Raw genomic sequence first — 24,243 nt, 5'->3', positions numbered from 1 at the left:
GAGGTCCTTCAATCCTTGTCCTTTGTACATTTATGAAAAATGGTTGTTGAATCTTGACCAAAATTGTCAAAAATATTTTTGGCTGTCCTTGCTGTGTATTTTCCGAAACTAGTACCAATTATGTATCCGAGGGAGAAGAGAAAGTGTTTAAATTTTCCTTGTCAGCACATCCATCAGAAGTGGACGTAACATCTCCACAAAACTTGAAGGGAAACATAGGTTTGGCTCTTGGTTTTGCCTTTCTTAATATTGTACGCCAAGGCTCTAGGCTGGTTTGTGGTCCATAGTCAGAAGAAAACTATTCAGGGGAGTTATATAGACAATCAAAGCAGAAAATTTGCAGACACAAGTATCTTGCAGACAAAGTAGATATTGATATTTAATCCCTCTTGATTTCTGGGTGTGTTTCTGGTCTATCTTGTTGTTATGAAAGTAAAGAGCAGGATTAAATTCTAAAATAAGTGGAAATTCTTCCATATAGGAGGAGGCCTCCCCTTCCCTATTCTTAATCCACTTCATCGTGGCCGTAGAAACTTTGGAGGATTCTCATTTGAACAAAAAATGAAAGTTCTAGTCTTCTCTTAGTTGGAAGTGATTGGAGACTAGCCAGCCCCTGTCCTAGTATTTCTTTTTGATATTTGGTACTTTTGTTACACCTTACGACATCTAACTGACATTTTTAGGCGTCTATTGTATTTTGTCTGTGGCTGCTCAATTTGCATTTGGGGGAATTATCTGCGGAAGGAGGGTTTCTTTTTTTTACTGGAACATTTTCTGGGAGGAAAACCTGGTTCCCATTTCTCTGGACATTTCGAGTTTTGCTCTAAGTATACATGTATGGTCCCCAAACGGTAGGAAATGCTAATATATTTCATTAGCACAAAAAGAATGACAAAAATGAAGGTCTAAACTGGTTGTCTAACTAGTTTGGGCGATAATTTGATCAAAGGATAGATCGATATGCCGATATTTTTACTTTCGATAATCGATATATCGATTTCGATATTTCTGATCAGTTTTCTATTTAGATTAACTCTTGGCTTTGCCGAAGTTAAATAAAGAAATTGGGCACTAGTCTCTTAGCCAGTACACACTCGAATATTTGGATCTATAAAATCAGACAGTTGCCAGTTTTATTGCTGTTTGTGTACGGAGACAATTCGCTTCGGCTCAGTAGAAAACTACATTGTAGCTATATTTTAATAAATATTCAGTTGGTATTTATTTAGATAATGTTACCTTTTGCATGCAGCCCCTCTATACTTAACCCTTACCCCCCCCATAATGTCCAAATATACAGCCCAAATTATATATCCTATCTAGCATCTCAGTTGTTTCAACTCCCTACCAGTAGATCCAAGTTCTCGAGAGTGTACTGGCTAACAGATAAGTAAGAAAAATTTTAATAAAAGTGTATTTGTAAAAAAATATATCTCCAACTTTGAAAAATATAAAATCAAGCAATAAAGATAATTTTCGATTACATAATTGAATATAATAAAAATCTAGATTTGAAGTTTCTCGGGCTCAGGATAAAGAAAGATAATCTACTGGCCCCTCTTGGCTGATCACTGGCCACTCTTGGCTGTTCAAACTCAGGAACATGTCTATGGCCACTCTTGGCTGTTCTAACTCAGGAACATGTCAATGCTTACCCCTGAGAATTGATTCTACCTCTCAATGATTAAATAAAAAAATACAAAAAAAACAACAAGTTTTTCCAACTGAAGCATCAAAACTTCAAACGAATAGAAATTATTCCGTATATGAGAGGGATGCCCATCTTATACGTTTTTTTCTAGTATTAAAAAAAAAAAAACTTTCTTATTCTAATTAAATAGCCCTTGTGTTTCAGGATTTTTTCTTAAAGATTTGGGACAAAAAGTCAAATTTTAGCGTTTACAGCGAGATATTGAGGAGGGGGTATTTCCCCTCAAATACGGTATGATATCTTTTTGTTTTAAGTTTCAATATTCCTCCATAGTTTCAGTTAAAAAAAACCTTTTTTATTTAATTTTTGATCGTTGTCAAATAATGCCGGGAAACCTGCCTCTCTCCTCCATGTAAAATTCTCCTCCCTGTAAAGTTGCTCCATGGAAAGTTCCTTCTGCGTAAAATCTCCCTCTCTCTCGATAAATCTGTCTAGGTTGTAAATTCCATCCAGAAATTTCCTTGTTGACAATATCGCCTAGAAAATTCTTTTTAGTCTGCTTTCATTTGAAAAATAAGACTTGTTTTTCATTTGCTTTCTATTTTTTTTTAAATGATGCCTGAAAAACCCCTCAGTGGGATTTTCTTCCTTAAAATCCCATCCTCCGAGTCGAAAGTTTCTCCCACAAAAAATTCTCCCTTGAAGAATTTTTCCAATGGAGAATATTTCTTGTGGAAAATTCCCCCATGACGAATTTTTTCCACTGAAAACTTCCCCATGGAGAATTTCTCCCGTGGGAAATCCCACCCTCAAACGAAAATATCTCCAAAACAGTTTTAACCTTTCTGAAAATTTCCCCCAGACAATTTCTCCGGTATATTTCTAGATGTAAAATTGAATCGGCAAAGAGAAAGTAAGATAAATGTCATATAGGAGTTCTGGAAAATTCTCCCGTATAATATTTCAACTTGTAGGTTCATCTCCGGAAACTTCCTTGCTCATGGAAGAATCTCCCCGTGAAGAATCCCCCTGTGGAAAATTTCCCTTACTAAAAAATGTCTGATTACTTCCAAATAACAAATACCACATGTAAACAATAGACAACATTCATAACTTATAACCGTTCCCCCTGGTACTGAGGGGGGATCGTGACAATTTCCTCAGAACATCTCTACATGAAGCATTGAATCGGCAAAGAAAAAGTATGACAAATTTCGTTCAGGAGTTCCGACAAATTCACCCGTGTAAAATTGGGCTTCCATTATATGCTGAATCTGATGGTGCACTTTTCATTGAGATTCCTTGACTCTTTTGGCTGTTTCTCCCCTTTCTCGAAAATCACGCAAATTTTCTCAAGCTCGTATCTTTTGATGGGAACAATAAACTGAATGGTTTTTATATCTTATCAGCATAAAAAGGCAATTCTCTGTTATATGAGCAAGGCCTATAAGCCTAGAAGGCATTTTATACAGCCGAGCCCTTTTGGAGGTCCTCAGCAACATTTGAAAGTGCCCCCTCCCTAATCGTATTTTCAGTTTGAGAACAGGCTATACCAACTTAAGGATATAGGTATGTATGCTGTATATCAGCATGTATGAGTCAATGGATTAATTACATCATTTTTCTTCTTGTCTGCCATTTCCGAAACACCTATGTTAGATTTTTTCTGCATGACGTTTACCAGTAGATAGCAGAAAAAGCCTAAAATAGACAAAAATTTTCACATATTGTTTAGATATCGATATTTGCTCTGATATATCGATATATCAATATCGATATTGAATACCGCCAAACAATATGTCTAACTAATTTAGCAACCTTGAGAAATGCCTTCTGCATCATCATGCTCGAAAAAAATTGATTGGCATATCTCTATACCAGTCTTGTTCATTGCGGGCAAACCATTCACATTTATAACAAGTTTTTTTGCTGGCATGCTGAACAATTCAAAACGTAGTTTTAAAAGTCTTGCCAAAACGCTTTTGGATTCTTCAAATTAACTTTAATATGGATGCGATCGGGATTTCCAAATTTACAACATTTTGTGCGTTCACAAGAACGGAACTAGAAAGTGTAGTTCTGCGGCTGAATCATTCTTAAAGACAGCAAGAGGAGGGGCGTCTCTCTCTTCTGACGGATGTTATCGTCAACAAGAAGATGAAGAATAATATGAAATTTAAACATCGACTAGTTGTTAAACATAAACTCATGCTAATTTTCTTTTTCGGGAGGGAAGGAAGTACAACTTTAAAGAGAATACCAAAAAATAGGAGTTACGTAGAAAATACAAGGAATGATATATAAAAATCTAGATTTTGGGGAGGGAACCGGGCTCAAAAGTTCCCCATTTCTTCTATGCCTGCTGGTATTCATTATGTAATGGAATCCCCTCAAGATATTATAGTTAGTTATTAAAGAAATGGCGTGTGCTTCCTTGCAATGTTAGCCAAAATTAGGACCTTCTCCGTCATGCATATACCCTTCATCAAGATCCTTTGTCATTGCATCTCCGGTGTACATATACCATATATTTAAGTTATTCATCTACTTAACTCGATGAAAATCTCAGAAGGACTTTATTGTTGTTAGTTTCTTCGACCAAGAGTACATGAAAGTGAAATTTTTACTAAAAGGGACATTTAGGTGACCACCGGTTAGGTTAAAAAGGGGCCTATTTTCACGGAGATGTGAGTTGGACAAATGTTCACCCCGCATTCTCGTGAAAACAACCGTTAATTCACCAAAATATGGATTTGTTCATCCAGTTCTACTGTGGTCGAAAGGCAGAGTTGAACTATGGCTCTTTATCAGGTTCAACATCATTGTTGCCACCCTGGTCAGGAAGAATTTACTAAATCTGAGAGAAAAAATTTACTAAATCACATCTGTTTTTACTAAATCCCCCAAAAATTTTTTGCGTGCGTGGCGTTAAGCCGCGCACACACCATCAGTCTTTCATTTATGCTATAGTAGAATAATCAATTGGAGTCTCACAATCTTTTTTCCTCTTATCCTCTTTTCTCTGTCTGGTTCTTTTTCCTTTCGCTTTCCTTAAAATAAACCTACTGCTGTCTCTTGTCACTCGAATTTTATTTAGTTTTTTTTACTAAAACTACAGATTTGGCTACATAGACTGACAACAACGATTCGTTGGAGTTACAGGAAGTGGAATATTTCTTTACCCTAAAAAGTGTGGAGCTGCTTCTGATTGGTTGGGGATATGAGCACGCTTGCAGAGTACAAAAGCCAAACTCTACTTTCAAGGGTCTTTTTTTATGACTCCTTCGTACGTCTGTTAATAGACTATTTTCGTCCAATGGGGGTCATTCACGACAGTCAGAGAAGGAGAAACAACAACCTGCTGCAAATTTTCACCAGTCATTAAACAACTGTCCTGTTTGTTCAAATCACTTCTTGCAGACTTGACTGAGTCGGACAACAGTTGTCCATTTGCACCAGAAAGAAGTAAATTCAAAAGGGCAACAATTGCCTTACCGCTCCCATGGTATATTGTTGGGAGGAAAGATTCCATCGGAAACGGATTGCGAGCGTCACCCCACTTAGTAAGCCTTGTCTGTCCTTGACGGCTTTTTTCTTGCCACCTCCTTACTGGATGCAGTCCTGGCACCAATGAAGGACCTCGAATACATGAGTCCTTCTGTTGAGTTTTGCAGTTCTGTATATTAGACAGTAATTTACTGCCTGAGTAGACTGCAGTTTAGTGCAATTGGTAGTTTTGGTGCCCTGCAAACAAGAAACTGGCATCAAGGCAAAGCTTCAGATGATTCTAGCACTGTCTTGAGGCGGATACTTCTTTTCAATGATGAGCTTCCGGCAAGAAAATATTAATTTTACTACCTAGAGATCACCATCGTTACAGGAACTTTATTCATTAAAATGATTACCTTTTCAAGATTAATTGTTAGAACGAATCAAAATCAAATTTAGCAAACATAGGAAAATCTTCGAATCCAGGATAAAAAGAGAAGAAAAAAAAGACATGTCCCTTCTGGTAGTTTCCATGAAGACGAAATAAATCCAAAAAACTCCAATAAAAGAATTCCATCTGAGAAAAAAATCTCAGATGATATGATATAGGCGCATCCAGACACCAGATGGAAACAGGGGCAAAGTAGGAAATGTGGGAACTATTTCCTGGTAACCTCGAATGGAAAGGTGGTCGATACTTTTAAATACAGTTGCATCCCTGGACGAACCTCCATCCACATTGGCTATTTTAACAGGGCTGTTCGCTTCGCAAAGGCTCCAAGAAACGATCAGAGGAAAAGAAAAATCTGAACTATTCCTCAATGTTCACAAAATCTATAAACTCTTTCTGAATAGTTAAAGAAATGCGTTATTTACCTACACTGGGAGGAAACAACCATTAGGAAAAACCCATCAAAAGAGTTTTTGGAGGACTCAAGTTTGCGGTTTCTTTCCACCCATTAGAAACACAAAACGCGTCATGGGCCAGTTTTTTCCTCCCCGTGAAGACTTACCAAACCAGTGGGCGCTCTACATCTTTTTTGTTCAGTTTTTCACCACATTTGAAAAAAAAACTGACCTTGCACCCTTGTGCACCGAAAACACGTATTATTGTATTAAAAACTGTCATTAAAAATAGCTTACTAGCTGCAGAATTGATTCCTCAATAAAAATGAAACTTGTTGGTCGTACCCCCGATTCAGGTTTTCAAGACTTTACGCGATGTACTGAAGGTGATGAAGAGGTGGGAGGGACTGAAATTGAAGCCAAAGAATAAAAAATATTAATTCAGACAGAGAAAATGTTCAAATTATGGTCGACAGAATGAAACTTGGCACAAAAATCATTAAGCTTTTTTTTTCATATTTCTGGTAAATTTACTAAGAAACTTACTAAATTTGCAAAATTTGCAAAATGTAGTAAATCTAATCTCGATTTACTAAATTTGCAAACTCTTGTCCGTTTTTGCTAAATTTAGTGAAGTTTTACCAAGGGTGGCTACACAGTTCAAAATACTTAAAAAAACATGCAGTCATTCAAACCCAAGAACACAGATTCACGTTGGTTTGAATCATCGTGAAAATGACCTCTGGATATCGACACGAATTAATTTGTATTCACAGCACTCACATTCCAGTGCGTTGTTCACTTCTACAGGTATCTACTAGACGAAGAAGGTTCATAATCAAACATGTCGTGGTAACGAATTGTAAGTAAGGAGCAATGCGGCTCTATAATAACTGAAACTATATGAAACAGTCTTGATAACAATATGCACATCAAAAGAATCGCTTTTGATGATTATTCAAAATATGTAAAATTCATCAAATTTCATGGTTCCCATCAAAAGTTATGAGCCTGAGAAAATTTGCCCAATTTTTGTAAAAGGGGTAAAACACCCCCAAAGCATCAAGCGATCTTAATAAAAATCACTCCATAAGATTCAGCATACCAAATAGCCCTGCTGTAGAGATTTCAAGCTCCTATATACAAAAATGTGGATTTTTTTTCCAGAAGAAAGATCACGGATTTTTGTTTATCATTTTTTTTCTTCTCTTCATGGGTGATCATATCGAACCAGTGATCGTAGAAAGAGCACCTAGCTTCCCTCCCACGTTCATTTTTCCCAAAGTTACACGGTCAAAATTTTGAAATAGTCGTTTTGTTCAGCATAGTTGAAAAATCTAATAATATTTCTTTAAGGATGACTTAAATCCCCACAGTCCCCTGGGGAACGGCTGCAAGTTATGAACTTCGCTCATTGTAAACATATAGTGTTGGTTATTGGGAAGTATACAACCGTATTCAGGTGAGATTTTTCTGTCGGGAGAGGGGTGTAGTGAGAGGATCTTTCCATGAAGGAATTTTTCATGGGGGAAACGGATTTCCCATGAAGGGGGAGCCAGATTTCCTGACATTATTAAAACAAGATGAGAAATTAAATTTACAAAAAATTAGTTTTTTTCAACTGAAAGTAAGGACCAACATTAAAACTCAAAACGAACAGAAATTATTACGTATATGAGTGGGGTCTCCCCCCTCTCTATACTTCGCGCTTTACGCTAAAATTTGAATTTCGTCCCGTTTTTTTAAGATCGAATGCTGTTACGCAAGGCTCGTTAATGTAGAACAATAAGAAGTTTTTTTTTCTAAATATTAAAAAACTTTAGTGTAAAGAGTAAGGTGTTGATGAGGAGGCAACCTCACTCATATACATAATAATTTCTGTTGTTCGTTTTAAGTTTTAATGCTGCTCCTTACTTTCAGTTGAAAAAAAACTTTTTTTTTAATTGAATACAAAACAGATAGACTCCGAAGAGCAAAGAACAGGTGGCTCCGCCCAAATAACAGGACTGGCTCAGCCTGCCCGTTGCTGCGAGACTAGCTTGTCGCATAGGAATAGATAACGATAATCCAAGTCTATGCACGCATTCTTTTACTTAATTAAATAAAAAAAACGGGGTTTTTAAACGGAAAGTAAGTAGCGACATTAAAACTTAAAACGAACAGAAATTACTTCGTATATGAAAGGGGCTGCTTCCTCATCAACGCCCCACTCTTTACGCTCAAGTTTGACTCTTTCTCTTAACTCTAGTTTTTAAAACAGTAAAAAACTTTAGCGTAAAGAGTGGGGCGTTGATGAGGAAGCAGCCCCTTTCATATACGAAGTAATTTCTGTTCGTTTTAAGTTTTAATGTCGCTCCTTACTTTCCGTTTAAAAAACCAGTTGTTTTTTTTTTTATTTAATTTCTGAACGTTTTTGAATCAATGCATGTTTTGATTTTGGCTCTCCGCAGATGAATAATTAAAACGAAATTTGCATATTTATTTTTTTTGGCTAAATAGCATTCTCATCGTTTAGATCGAATAATTCTAAGAAAAAAGGGATCGGGGGAGGAGGCCTAGTAGCCCTCCGATTTTTCGGTTACTTAAAAAGGCAACTAGAACTTTTAATTTGTTACGAATGTTTTTATTAGGAAAAGATGTACGTAACTTACAAATTAGCCTACGTAACGAACTTCTGTATTCTCATGTTTTTATTATGTATATGAGGGGGTTCGCCCCCTCGTCAGTACCTCGCTCTTTTCACTAAAGCTTAAATTCGGTCCCAATTTCTTAAGATTAACCCCTGAATCACAAAAGCCGTAGAATAAATAGTTGAAATTACTAAAAATACTTTAGCGTAAAGAGCGAGGTATTAGGAGGAGGTGAGCCCATCATATGCGTAATAATTTCTGTTCGTTTTAAGTTTTAATACTGCTCCTTACTTTCAGTTGAAAAAACTTTTTCATATTTATTTTTTCATTGTTTTATTTTTTAAATAATGCTAGAAAATCCTGCGCTCCCTTCACGGAAATTTTCTTCCCCCATGACAAATTCCTCCAAGGAAAGTTCCCCCAACATATCCCCCTCTTCTCAACCCCCCCCCTAACTAAAGAATCCCCCTGAAAACGTCTGTATACTTCCAAATGACCATTACTATATGTAAGCACTGGTCAAAGTTTGTAACTTGTAGCCCCTCCCACGAGGACTGTGGGGAGTAAGTCGTCCCCAAAGACATGGCTATAAAGTTTTTTGACTACGCTGAATAAAATGGTAATCTCAGAATTTTGATCCGGTGAGTTTGGGAAAATAATTAGCGTGGGAGGGGGCCTAGGTGCCCTCCAATTTTTTGGTCACTTAAAAAGGACACTGGATCTTTTCATTTCCGTTATAATGAGCCCTCTTGCAAAATTCTAGGGCCACTGGGTCGATACGATCACCCATGAAAAAAAAAACAAGAAACAAATAAACTCGCATCCGTGATCTGCCTTCTGGCTAAAATACAAAATTCCACATTTTTGTAGATTGGAACTTGAAACTTCTGCAATAGTGTCCTCTGATACGCTGAATCTGATGGTGTGATTTTCGTTAAGATTCTATGACTGTTAGGGGTTGGTTTCCCCTATTTTCTAAAATAAGGCAAAATTTCTCAGGCTCATAACTTTTGATGGGTAAAACTAGACTTGATGAAATTTATATGTTTAAAATCAGCAATAAAATGCAATTCTTTTTGTGTAGCTATATGTATCAAAATTCCATTTTTTAGAATTTTGGTTACTATTGGGCTGGGTCGCTCCTTAATTCGTTACCACGAACTGTTTGATCCACGAGCAAACGATTAAAAATTACATTTTAAATACTAGCACACGTATAACGAAAACAAATCTATTCTTCTAAAAATGTCTACAGTGACCCTTATAATTTCTAAATTGATTGGCTTTATCTTCCGTAAAAATGATTTTTCTTCTTCTTGAAAGTATAAAATCAAGAAAAATGGCCAATGGTATCTGCATGGTGTGAAAAAAAATTGACAAGACAAAGAACGATTATAAAATGACCCAGGGAATTCAAAAAAAAAAAAAGAAGGTCATTGAAGAAACACCTCGACAAAACACATGTGCGGGAGCTCGTTTTGAGAAGTGAAGGGGGATAAGTTCACGGTGGAAGGATGAAACTTCTCTAAAACACCATAAATGGTATAACTATATGGAAATACTTTAAATTGATTTTGGGTTTTCAGGAGGGCAGGGGATACAGTTGGCACGTCTTCTCTTAATTAGCTGCGCATATTTGGAAAGCGATGAATAAATCAGTTCTTTACATAGATCTCGTTCAATAATTAAGATTAAGAGGATCAATGTATTTGAATGAAATATAAATTGTGTATAAAAAAAAAAACAGGAAAAAGACAGGACTTAAAATCAACTGACAACTATAAAATTCATCCCCATTTGTGTCCTTTCTTGTATGATTTGTACGCCTTTTTATAATATTTCTTGTGCTTGCTTTGGGCAGTTTCAAGGTCAGCAGTTGGCTGCTCAAATGGCGCAGTTTCTCCTCTGATGCCCATATCTTGACCTGCAGCGGAGGGCACGAATGTAGCCATCAAAAACGTTGAAATAAAAAGACACGACAACTGGAAAAAAGTCATTTATTTCTATATATCTGCGTATCCTTACTTTATATTTGCTTCGCAAGGACATTTAGTCATGAGTAAACTAGTAATAGAACCTGTTAAATGAAAGGCATAGAAAAAGCATGGGGTGAAACACCGTGGCACATAAATTTTTCTTTGGAATAGTGAAAAAAATAACGCAACTTTTGAGGTCCCCTTAATTCTCCTGTCCTAAAAAAATATTTTCCGGAAGTTTTAACTCAGGTCACCAGCCATGAGATAAAACAAAACTGCCACACAATTTTTGTGGTGGACACACAAAGGCTGCCAATAAAATTCTTCCCCATTTTATTTAAACCTTCTCACTATAGGTAGAATGAGAAATAGTTGATTATCACCAGGCTTCAGGTGTCCGCTGAATAAAGTCACTTGATTGTTATTAGAGCAAAATATTAGTGATTTAGTGGGAGTGGAAACTTACCGATTATTTTCATAATTTTAGTTTTAAACTTACACACATGTGTGAAAAGTGCTAAGCTATAAATTCATTTAATTTATTAACGCTAGTATCAAGTAGGCTTCATTCGTACTATTTCTCGGGAAAAAATCTGTGAGAGAAAATCCGTTTTTTTTGCGAAATTAGTAGTTTCATTATTAATTATTGTATTTGATTACTTATCGTAGCAACTGATGTAGCAACTATGTACTATGTACTATGTACTATGTACTCAGTATGATACTCAGTATGTACTATGTATGATACTCAGAGCCCTTCCTAGGGTCAGTGGTGCCATGAGAAAAATAAATTCCAGCACCCCCTTCAGACTCAGAAGTGTAAGTAAAAAGCTAAATCAAAGTGAAAAATTTTATCAAAGTGGGTGATCCCCCAACTGTGCCACACAGCTAAGGTGTTTGGGGCAGCTGACTCACTTGCCAACCCCCAGCAGGGTGGGCTCTGCTAACGCTATGTACTCTTTGCAAAATAACTTGCGTAATACATAACGAAGTTATTTTTGTCACATTTTTGGTCAGGAGTTTATTTACGTCAATAAATATAATTATTTTTCAGGTTATCTTCTTGTAATATAACCAGCTTTCTATATATAACATTATGCTATGTTTAGTTCAATTCTTTTTACAAAATCACATTTCACAATTATATTGTTTTAACTTCGTTACATATTGCTTTTAAGTGAAAAGTTATAAAGATCTACATATTCACAGAGAGGATGAAAAAATGAAGAAATATTAAAAAAAAATTTCACCCCACTCGTACCAAAAGAACTAGCAAACTGATGAATTACTCATTTATTATGGTGTGAGAAGCAACGAAGTTTCGATATTCAAGGATTCTGTTGATATGACCAATCTTCAGCAACATTTTCTTATAGCCATGAGGGCTGCACATAGTTATTTTCTTAAAAAGGGGATAGGGCGAACTTATTTCAGTCAGGATTTAAAAGTGGGTACAGACCTAGGCGTGGCCTTTTTCGATTTGAAGCATAGACATTACCATATGTCACCCAGTTTAGAGAGTAGTTAGACATCCTAAACTGACCTCTAAGCCTAGTCTTGAGAAAAGAGTTAAGGATTTAAGAGTTACTGACAGGGAAGTTTTTGTAGAGGCGAACGAAAAAGGATGGCAGGAAATAAGTGTCCTCTATACTCCCCCCTATAGCAGTATAACCATTATTTTATTAATAAATATATAACTATTTGACACTAGTTTGGTGAGGTTATATTTTGAAATTTTGTTTTTATGGCGGCTAGCCTTCAACAGGTTGGAATCCCCTTTCCAGGAAGTCTTTAAGTCCTTGCGGTCTTCCTATAATATCCAAGTGTTTTACGTAACTATGCCTCTGAACTTTTTAGAAATTGTTATTACTATTTTTAGTTTTTTTTTTGAATTTTAATTTGTTTAGTTTGCCCATGCAATAGTATGGGCTGCACAAACCACCCAGTTAGACAAAATGCCAAAAACCTAAATTTCTTAGCATTAAATAGGGGTGTCGTTTTTTTTTTGGGGGGGGGGGCAAGGGGGGCGGTCGGTATCCTAATGATATGGAGAAATGATTAGTATGTACCCCATACCCCTTGACTATGCAGATATGGACTTCTCTTGCCCCCCCCCTTAGTAAAAATACTGGAGATTCGCCCCTCATATTAAACTATAGCTCAAAATAGAGTGAAGATTCTGAATTTACAATATGAAGCAATGAAATAAATCCTTATGGGCTATGCAGAGACTATGAGGTTATGGATTCTTCAGAAATCGTTATTACTTATTATGGTTTGTTTAACATTGCATAGGCTGCACAAAACAATTAGTTAGATGGAACGCCAAAAACATAAATGTCTTCGTTTCAACTATAGCCCAGAATAGAGGAAAGATTTTTAATCAGTGTTATGAAACTACGAAATAAATGCTAATGAGGTATGCAGAAACTATGATGTTGTGCATAAGCATAGTGGTGCAGAAACTATGATGTTATGCAGAAACACAGTTGTGTAGAAACTAGGATGAACTGATGTACGCGCACACAATTCAAATCTTTACAAAGAATCGTAAATATTTCTAAAAAGATATATTTTAAAGTGGATAATCCTGATTCATACGTTTACACATATTTACTCAAAATATTCTTGAGTGGAGTAAACCATCAGATCCTAGTTACAGAAAAAAAAAAAATCTTCTTGCTCTATGTATTATTCCTCCATTCAAGAGCATGGTAGGTGCACGCGCAAAAGGGTTTTGAAACCGTTAATTCCAGATCTCTTGATTCTTTGCGTATCTCCCGTTATGTCTTAAAATAATCCTGTTTTTCTGTTCTTACAAACCTACTCCCCCCTCTAGAATGTGAGCTCCCCTTCTCCAAATAGTTTACAGAACACATGTCAAGAATATATATGTTGTTGGTAAGAGGCTATTCTTTTGAACGGTGATTTTACTTATCTATACATCAGTAAGAAGAGTATTGATTGTGCATTTTAAGAAGAATTTTCTTACCAGAATCCAGCGCATTTTTTCGTATTATTTGTTAAACACTTGAACGTCTAACTCAAACTGACAGTTTTACAAGATATTTTACATCTTTTATATTTAGAATGAAAATTCAACATATTGTTCCGCATAGTAGTTTTGAGGATGGCGAAAAAAATCTATGTACAAAGGTGCTGATTGCTGGTCGCTGAACTATATTATTATATAATCGAAGCTTTCGTGACAGTGCAATTCGTCCTGGTGTTTTTGATGATTAAATTTGGCTCATTAAGATATTTTGAACCTTTGGGATATGAATGATCCCGGAATTCCAGAAATTGTGAATGTCATAAATGATATATTGCTTCTTCTTTTTCCACAGTGTAGGTTTTTCATATATATATATATATATATATATATATATATATATATATATATATATATATATATATATATATATATATATCTTCTATATATATAAAAATAAGTTGTCTGTGTGTGGATCTGTGGATGGATCAGGTGACGTCATGTTTCGGCTGACGTCATGAAATTAGTTGCCATCATTTTTGCTTTGAAGGTGACGTCATTCAAGTTATATAAGACATATGTTCGCCGTCATGTTTCGGCTGACGTCATGAAATTAGTTGCCATCATTTTTGCTTTGAAGGCGTGACGTCATTCAAGTTATATAAGACGTATGTTCGCGTAGAATTCTATTAATGCTTAAGTTTATAATGACTGATGAAGATGCTCAAAGAGTCTATGCCAAAAAACTTGCTGCTGATAGAGAAAGTCAGAAAAGAAAGCGTGCCGAGGAACTACCAGAGCAACGCGAAAGCAGACTTGCTGCTAAAAGAGAAAGTGAAAAAAGAAGGCGTGCCGAGGAACTACTAGAGCAACGCAGAAGCAGACTTGCTGCTAAAAGAGAAAGTGAAAAAAGAAGGCGTGCCGAGGAATCAAAAGACCAGCAGGGAAACAGGCTTGAGGCTGATAGAGAAAGAAAGAACAGAAAGCATGCCGAGGAACTACCAGAGCAACGCAGAAGCAGACTTGCTGCTAAAAGAGAAAGTGAAAAAAGAAGGCGTGCCGAGGAACTACTAGAGCAACGCAGAAGCAGACTTGCTGCTAAAAGAGAAAGTGAAAAAAGAAGGCGTGCCGAGGAATCAAAAGACCAGCAGGGAAACAGGCTTGCTGCTGATAGAGAAAGTAAGAAAAGAAAGCGTGCCGAGGAATCAGAGCAATCTGAAAGTTATCGCCTGGCATTCAGGTACAACCCAGTCGATGATTATAGCTTGAGTAGATGTGTTCAAATCGGGACAATGTCTAAAATTTGTCCCTATTGCAAGGCCTTGAAATTCAATGGTGAAACAATGGGAATGTGTTGCGCCTCAGGAAAAGTTAAACTTCCTCTATTGGCTGCACCACCAGAGCCATTGAAGTCTTTCCTTACTGGAACTACGTCAGAATCTAAGCGTTTTTTGTCAAAAATCAGACAATACAACTCATGTTTCCAAATGACGTCGTTTGGAGCCCAAATCGAAAATCCAGATCAATTTATGTCTACTTTCAAAGTAAAAGGGCAAATTTATCATAAAGCAGGGTCCCTTCTACCATTCTCAGGCGAGAATCATAAATTTTTACAATTGTACTTCATCAGTGATAGAAATTCTGAATTGAATGCACGTTGCGAAATTTCTCCCAACGTTGAAAGGACAATCGTTTCCCAATTGCAACATCTTTTCCACGAAAATAATAAGTTAGTGCGTCTGTTCAAAACAGCCATCGATTTGATGCCTACTGATACTCATAAAATTGTTATTTCCGCTGACAAAACGCCTCCTGGCCAACATGTGCGTAGATACAATGCTCCGACTATCGACGAAGTGGCAATCGTTATGGTCGGTGATCAGTTTTTACCTCGAGATATTATTCTACATAAGCGAAACGCTCAGTTGTTAAGAATTGCTGAAACTCATCGATGCTACGATGCCCTACAATATCCTATCATTTTTTGGGATGGAGCCGACGGCTATCACTTTAATATTAAATTGATGAATCCAGCCACTAACAAAGAAACGAATAAGAAATGAAGTGCAATGCATTATTATTCCTATAGACTAATGATTCGGCAGGATGAAGAAAATTATATTTTAAAATGCCGTGAATTGTTTCACCAATTTATGGTTGATATGTATGCTAAAATTGAATCAGAACGTTTGCTATATATCCGCCTGAATCAGACCAAGCTCCGCTCTGAACAATACATTCATTTGCGAGATGCAGTTATAAATGACGGTAATACCACAAACGTTGGAAGATTAACAATTTTACCTTCGTCATATGTTGGCAGTCCCCGTCATATGCATGAATATGCTCAAGATGCTATTGCGTATGTTCGTCTCTATGGTCGTCCAGATTTATTTATTACATTTACATGTAATCAATCTTGGGACGAGATACTGCAGCTTTTACTTCAAGGACAATCGGCGGTTCATAGGCATGACATTACGGCACGTGTCTTCCGGCAAAAGTTGAAATCACTGATAAACTACCTTGTAAAACATGAAGTGTTTGGGTCAGTGCGATGCTGGATGTACTCAGTGGGATGTACACATAAAAAAATTACTTCAAACGAAATTGATGATGTGATTTCCGCTGAAATACCTGATAAAAATGTCGATAAGGGGTTACATGATATTATTGTAAAAAATATGATACATGGACCTTGCGGTGCACTGAACGAAAATTCACCATGCATGGCCAAAGGAAGGTGCACAAAGCAATATCCTCGACTTTTAGTACCCAAAACAATTACTGGCAATGATGGTTACCCACAATATAGAAGAAGATCTACTGAAGATGGCGGTAAAACAGCAATAATAAAGAAGCGTAACGGTACCACCATCGAAGTAGATAACCAGTGGGTTGTTCCATATTCCCCTTTATTATCAAAAACATTTAATGCACACATAAACGTTGAATACTGTAACTCCGTAAAGGCAATCAAATACATATGTAAATACGTCAACAAAGGCAGTGACATGGCAGTTTTTGGCTTGCAGTCCGAAATCAAAGATTTCGATGAAATCGTAGAATATCAGGCTGGAAGATACATAAGCAGTAATGAAGCTGTTTGGCGAATTCTTTCATTTCCGATACATGAACGTAGTCCAGCTGTTGTTCACTTAGCGGTACATTTACAGAATGGTCAACGTGTTTATTTCACGGAAACCAACGTGCAACAAAGAGTCCTGAATCCACCGGATACAACATTAACAGCTTTTTTTTCGCTTTGCAAAAATGATTCTTTTGCGAAAAAACTGCTGTATACTGAAGTGCCTTCGTATTACACGTGGAATACTAAAAATAAAGTATTTGAACGTCGAAAACAGGGTAAGTCAGTCGACGGCCAACCTACCATCTTCAAAGATACCACGATAGGAAGACTCTACACCGTTCACCCCAATCAACATGAATGCTTCTTTCTACGCCTGCTTTTGGTGAATGTACCCGGTCCGACATCCTTTGAGTATTTGAGGACTGTAAATGGTACTATACATGACACTTACCGTAGTGCATGCCAAGCTCTGAATTTATTGGAGAATGACCAACACTGGGATAACTGCATCAATGACGCGTGCGAAACGTCAACCCCAAGTCAAATTCGTGCATTGTTTGGCATCATTTTAACAACTTGCTCTCCATCAGCTCCTACAGATTTATGGGAAAAATATAAGTCAAAAATGTCCGAAGATATACTTCATCGAAAACAGTTAGAGACGTCAGACATGACTTTTGATTTTACACCAGAAATTTATAACTACACTTTAGTTGTTATAGAAGATTTTTGCATAAGTATGGCAAACAAACCTCTTCAGGGTTTGGGAATGTCTTCACCTAACCGTATCGCTGCTGTTTCGACATGTGTAGAATTGGATCGTGAACAAAGTTACAGTACGAGTGATCTATTGTCGTATGTACAAAATAACATTTCCAAGTTAACGTCGGAACAAAAAGACATTTATGATACGATAATGCATTGTGTCGATAACAACGTTGGAGAAATTTTCTTTTTGGATGCGCCAGGAGGTACTGGTAAAACGTTTGTGATAAAACTGATTCTGGCATCAATTCGATCTAAAAATGATATAGCGTTGGCAATTGCGTCGTCCGGAATAGCCGCAACATTGCTGCCTGGTGGAAGAACTGCTCATTCCGCTTTGAAATTGCCTCTGAACTTGCATTCTACAGAAACTCCCACGTGCAATATTTCCAAATCATCTGGGATGGGTAAAGTATTGCAGCAATGCAAACTTATTATTTGGGATGAGTGCACAATGGCACACAAAAAATCGCTCGAGGCTCTGGATCAATGCTTGAAAGATTTGCGAGGGAAGTCGAAACCCTTTGGCAGCACCTTAATATTGCTTGCGGGAGATTTCAGGCAAACATTACCTATAATACCTAGATCAACTCCTGCAGACGAAATGAATGCTTGCCTGAAAAATTCTAATTTATGGGCACACGTAAAAACATTAAAATTAACTACAAATATGCGTGTCCGATTGCAAAACGATGACTCTGGTCAAACATTTTCAGATCAATTGCTGGTAATGGGAAACGGAAAGCTCCCAGTAGACTCAATTTCAGGACGTATACAACTACCTGCTGATTTCTGTAATTTAGTGACGTCCAAAAATGAATTGATTGAAAAAGTATTTCCGAATATTCTAAAAAATTATAAAAATAATAAATGGCTAAGTGAAAGAGCGATTCTCGCACCCAAAAATATAGACGTCCACGAAATCAACAATATTGTTTTGACCAAGATTCAAGACCAGGCAGTCCTTTACAAGTCAGTCGACACAGTTTTGGAACCAAATGAAGCGGTTAATTATCCATCTGAATTTTTAAATTCCATAGATCTTTCAGGGTTTCCACCACACGTGCTACAACTAAAAATAGGCGTACCAATAATATTGTTACGTAACATAAACCCACCAAAGCTTTGCAATGGCACTCGACTTGCCGTAAAAAAAACAATGGAAAACCTAATAGAGGCCACAATCCTGACAGGGCCTTTTGAGGGTGAGGCTGTTCTTATTCCTCGCATTCCCATGATTCCAACAGATCTGCCTTTTCAATTTAAAAGATTGCAATTCCCAATTCGATTAGCATTTGCAATCACCATTAACAAAGCTCAAGGTCAATCATTAGAAAAATGTGGTATTGATCTTAATACTGATTGTTTTTCCCATGGACAATTGTACGTTGCATGTTCGAGGGTCGGTAAACCTGACAATCTATTTATATGCAGCGAGAATTGGACAGCGAAGAATGTTGTATATTCGCAAGTTTTACGCAGTTAATTTGTATTTCGGAACCAAATGAAGCGGTTAATTATCCATCTGAATTTTTAAATTCCATAGATCCTTCAGGGTGTCCACCACACCTGCTACAACTAAAAATAGGCGTACCAATAATACTTTTAAGAAATATCAACCCACCAAAGCTTTGCAATGGCACGCGACTTGCCGTAAAAAAAAAACAATGGAAAACCTAATAGATGCCACAATCTTGACAGGGCCTTATGAGGGTGAGGCTGTTCTTATTCCTCGCATTCCCATGATTCCAACGGATCTGCTTTTTCAATTTAAAAGATTGCAATTCCCAATTCGATTAGCATTTGCAACCACCATCAACAAAGCTCAAGGGCAATCACTAGAAAAATGCGGTATAGATCTTAATACAGATTGCTTTACCAATGTACAATTGTATGTTGCATCTTTGAGGGTCGGTAAACCTGACAATCTATTTATACGCACAGACAATGGGACAGCGAAGACTGTTGTATATTCACAAGTTTTACGTAGTTAATTTGTATTGTATCTATCTATCTATCTATCTATATAAAAACGAGTTGTGTGTATGCATGTTTGTTTGTTTGTAAAAAGAGCGTTTGCATATGACGTCATTATTAGTACATACGGCTTTGTATATGGACAGACAATGGGAAAGCCAAGAATGTTGTATATTCGCAATTTTTACGTAGTTTGAAACACATATATAAATCTATCTATATTCACAGGTGGGACACAGGGACACAACTACAATGGCGCGTAACTAATATGGCGCGTAACTAATATGGCGCGTAACGACTTACGCGCGCGGGGGGGCTTGGGGGGGGCGCGAAGCGCCCCCACCAACTAGGTGTTGGGGTGGTGCGAAGCGCCACCCCAACAGCTAGTATATATATATATATATATATCTTCTATATATATAAAAATAAGTTGTCTGTGTGTGTGTCTGTCGAGTGACGTCATGTTTGTGTGTCGACTGACGTCATGTTTTCGACTGACGAAATTACAGACCGGGACATCGGGACACAAATGACGACCGGGACACCGGCACATAGGGAATATAAATGACGACCGGGACACTCAAAGAGAAAGCGACCGGGACACAAGGAATGTTCGATTAGCAATCACCATCAACAAAGCACCGGGACACAAATGACGACCGGGACACAGGGAGTATAAATGACGACCAGGACATAAGTAAAAAAAAAGTAAAAAAAAGGTAAAAACTAAAAAGAAAAAAAAAACTAAAAACTAATAAAAAACTAAAAAAGCTAAAAAACTAAAAAAACTAAAAAAGAGAAAAAAATAAAAAAAGGAAAAGAAAATGAAAAATAAAGGAGAAAAACAAAACTAAAAAAAAAAAATAAAAAAAACTAAAAAGAAAAAAGAAAAAAACTAAAAAAACTAAAAAAAAGTAAAAACCAAAAAAAAACTAAAAAGAAAAAAAGGGGAAAAATACAAAAATTTATTTCATCATATACCATTTCAAAAACGAATGTATATACAGACCGGGACACCGGGATACAAATGACGACCGGGACACAGGGAATATAAATGACGACCGGGACACAGGGACACAACTACAACGGGGACGCCAGGGGGCACAGGGGGATATATAAATGACGACGGGGACACAGGGAATGTTCGATTAGCAATCACCATCAACAAAGCTCAAGGGCAATCATTAGAATCATGAGGTATAACTAAAAAAAAACTAAAAAAAAGGTAAAAAACTAAAAACTAAAAAAAAGACCAATTCAAAAACGAATGTATATACAGACCGGGACACCGGGACACAAATGACGACCGGGACACCGAGACACAAGGAATATAAATGACGCCCGGGACACTCAAAGAGAAATCACAGACTGGGACACCGGGACACAAATGACGACCGGGACACAGGGAATATAAATGACAACCGGGACACAGGGACACAACTACAACGAGGACGCCGGGGGGCACAGGGGGATATATAAATGACGACGGCGACACAGGGAATGGTCGATTAGCAATCACCATCAACAAAGCTCAAGGGCAATCATTAGAATCATGAGGTATAGATCTGAATACGGATTGTTTTCCCATGGACCATTATATGTTGCATGTTCAAGAGTCGGTAAACCTGACAATCTATTTATATGCACAGACAATGGGACAGCAAAGAATGTTGTATATTCGCAAGTTTTACGTAGTTAAAAACATATATATATATATATCAATCTATATTCACAGGTGGGACATAGGGACACAACTACAATGGCGCGTAACTAATATGGTGCCTAACGACTTAAGTGCGCGGGGGGGCTTGGGGGGGGCGCGAAGCGCCCCCACCAACTAGGTGTTGGGGTGGCGCGAAGCGCCACCCCAACAGCTAGTATATATATATATATATAGATTTATATTGAATTAAAATAATCTTATGATTTTAGAATTAAAATGGAATGGTTGTGGGCATCAAGTCATGGCTAATTGTAGAAAAAGCCTAGACAGATAGATCCAATTGAGCGAGAAGCAAACCTGGCATTAATCCCTCCTTATTAGGACTGTATAAAAATGATGTTAGGTCATTTGTTAATAGACATATCTATCTATTATCCGTCCATGCGTCATTACTAGGGCAGTAGAACCAAGGGAGATAGTCATAGAGCTAGGATAGTGATAGAACCTATAGTTTTCCAAGTGTTTGGTTAATTTGGCTTGGGTAAACGGCGGGAGTAAGTGTGCTCTCTTATTGGACCAATATTTTGTTTGTTATCTTTTAGCAAGTGTATCTTTATGCCTGCCTAGAGCCTTCCTGGAATTCCAGAGATTGTGAATGTCTATTGCTTCTTCTTTTTCCACAGTGTAGGTTTTTCACATTTACTATTGACGCAGACCAAGTTTCAAGTAAAAAATCAGTTCTAATCAAAATGCTGTTCTGTTCGGGGTCCGAAAAGAACCCAACCTCTTTAGGGAGAGAAGTTACTCGCATTCTTGTTATTTACCAGAATAGAATAGATCATTTATCTACCAGAATAGATTGTTGTAACTCAACCAAATTTGATGAGAGAGCAAATAATATCCCAGGGTTAAATTTCAAGTGTCCAGAATCAGTGTAAGCCATGCGTTTTGGAGTAGGAAGAGAGACTGTAAGAGTACTTAAGTTGTTCTGATCAGGGAATTTATAAGACAGGCTGCTGAATATAAGAAACAACAGTTCAGAAGCAAATTCTGATATCCTAGTTATGTATATTAGTGTCACGGATTGACTTGACCTCTGTGGAAAATTTAAAGAAATTTAGGCTCATGATGTTGCAGTAAAATGAAAAAACAGTTATTTGATAAAATTAGCCAGTATTTTTTTTTTTTTGAATTGAGTGGATGAAAAAGTTGAGTCACTATATTTTCTATGATATTTAAACTATCCCAATTTTCCTTATCGAATAGTGGTAATCAAACTGTAAGTAAGAAGTGACGTGACTCAATAGAAACCAAAACTCTAAAATGTAAAATTTTGATATAATTAAATACATCAAAATATTTGACTTATGCTGATTCAAAAAATATAAACGTCAATAACCTTAATGTTACCCGTCATAAGCTACAACCCTAATATTTGTCTTATTTTCATAAAGGGGCACAAAATACACCCTAAACTTCAGTAAACTCTGATGAAAATCAGATTCAGCGTAACAGGGAACGCTAGAGGTTTTAAACTGCCGTCTGCAAAAATGCCGAATATCTTAATGTTTTGTAGGAAGAAAGATCACGGATGGGTGTCTGTTTGTTTCTTTTGTTTGTTTTTCCCATGAGGGATTTTATCGAACCAGTAGTCCTAGAATATCGGGAGTGGGCTCATTCGAGTGGAAATCAAAAGTTTGAAGTGCGTCCTTTAAGTGATCAAAACAGGGCTACTAGCTCCTTTCCCAGTTTCCATTTTTTCCAAAGTTATTTTATAAAATTTTGTTCAGAATTTAGTTCAACATACAAAGATCCAATAACTATGCCTTTGAGGATAAAATGACCCCTTATAGCCCCTGAGGAAAGGTCTGTTTGTCTCGAAATTTGTCCATGGTTTATAGGTGTAATATTTGTTATCTGGAACTGTAGAGATATTTTTCGGTGGGGGCGGGGTGATAATTTTCTGTTGGAGAATTTTACTCAGGAAGAATTTTATGTAGGGTGGAAAATTTTTGATGGGTGGGCTTTGCAGGGTAAATGATACATTGGCGGAATTTGCCGGAATTCCTATGCAAAATTCTTTTTATTGGTCTTACTTTCTCTTGGTCGAATCAATTGTACATGTGGAGATGTTAAGGACCAATTTTCACCGTTTCGGAGTTGATTAGAGGATCTTTCCTTGGGTAGGGGGATTTTCCAACGGCAAAAATCTCCATAGGGGAGTCTTATGCGAGATAAATTCTTCAGGGGGAATTTTCTGTGGGAGCAACTTTCTACTAGGGAGTGAGGAGAGATTTGCGGAAAAATTTTCCAAAGAGGGTGGGGAGGGGTTTCGGGCATAATTTCAAAAATAGTCAGAAATCCAGAGCTTTTTCAAAAGAAATCATCCGCCGGATATTTTCCGTCGGGAGTTTTCAGCTAGAATGGAATTGTCTAGTGAGAATTTCTACGGCAGGGGGTATTTTATGTGGGAGCAGCTTTCCCTGGAGAGTTTTTCCCTGGAGAAAAGGAATCTCCATGGAGGAGAGCCGGATTTCGTGGTGTTTTTTGGAAAATGGGAAGAAATTGAAATAAAAAAAGTTTTTTCAACTGAAAGTAAGGGGCAACATCAAATTCTGAAAACAAACCGAAATTATTATGTATGTGAGGGGGTAGCACCCTCTTCAATGCCTCACTGTTTAAGCTAAAGTTTGACTTTTTGTCCCAATTCTTTAAGAACAACTCCTGAAACACAAGGGCCGTTTAATTAGAACACTAAGAAGCTTTAAAAAATACTAAGAAAACTTTAGCCTGAACAGCGAGGTACTAAGATGGGGCACTCCTCTCATATACGTAATAATTTATACTCATTTTAAGTTTTGTTATTGTTCCTTATTTTCAACTGAAAAAGCTTGTTTTCTTTTATTGAATTTGCTCTTGGAGCTGGACTATTTTCTAAATAGTTTCTATAAACACTCATATAAAATTCTCCTTCCCGTTGTGTGTAGGCACCCCTTGCTGGCTTTTTTGATTTCCTCACGTGCACGTTTGCACAGAGTACACCTTCGGACCTGCGAGCACACCGTGGGAATTCCCCGTCTAGGATTTTAAAAATAAAAGTGTATTTGGAGCCTGGCGCTTTGCCAACTCCGGGTAGATGGACTCGTTCCAATTGGTATAGTCC

General features: G+C 37.1%; 2 long non-coding RNA genes across 3 annotated transcripts in view; one reads left to right on the top strand and one right to left on the bottom strand.

The window, feature by feature from the left end:
* Positions 1 to 1,101: 1,101 nt before the first annotated feature.
* LOC136034864 (uncharacterized) overlaps positions 1,102 to 24,243 on the top strand; it is a 67,916-nt gene continuing 44,774 nt past the window's right edge. The window contains exon 1 of one of the 2 annotated variants that reach the window (XR_010619261.1): positions 1,102 to 1,188. This is a non-coding gene — a long non-coding RNA (uncharacterized LOC136034864). Of the gene's footprint in view, positions 1,214 to 24,243 lie in introns of both variants that reach the window. The other variant, XR_010619262.1, reaches the window with a different exon arrangement.
* Positions 10,302 to 13,877, bottom strand: LOC136034860 (uncharacterized). Its single transcript, XR_010619256.1, has 2 exons — positions 13,585 to 13,877; positions 10,302 to 10,598 (listed from the first exon to the last, which is right to left on the bottom strand). It is a non-coding gene; the product is annotated as an uncharacterized LOC136034860 (long non-coding RNA).

This window comes from Artemia franciscana, chromosome 13 (genome assembly GCF_032884065.1).
Source record: "Artemia franciscana chromosome 13, ASM3288406v1, whole genome shotgun sequence".
NCBI classification, from domain to species: domain Eukaryota; kingdom Metazoa; phylum Arthropoda; class Branchiopoda; order Anostraca; family Artemiidae; genus Artemia; species Artemia franciscana.
This window is presented reverse-complemented; position numbering and strand designations above follow the sequence as displayed.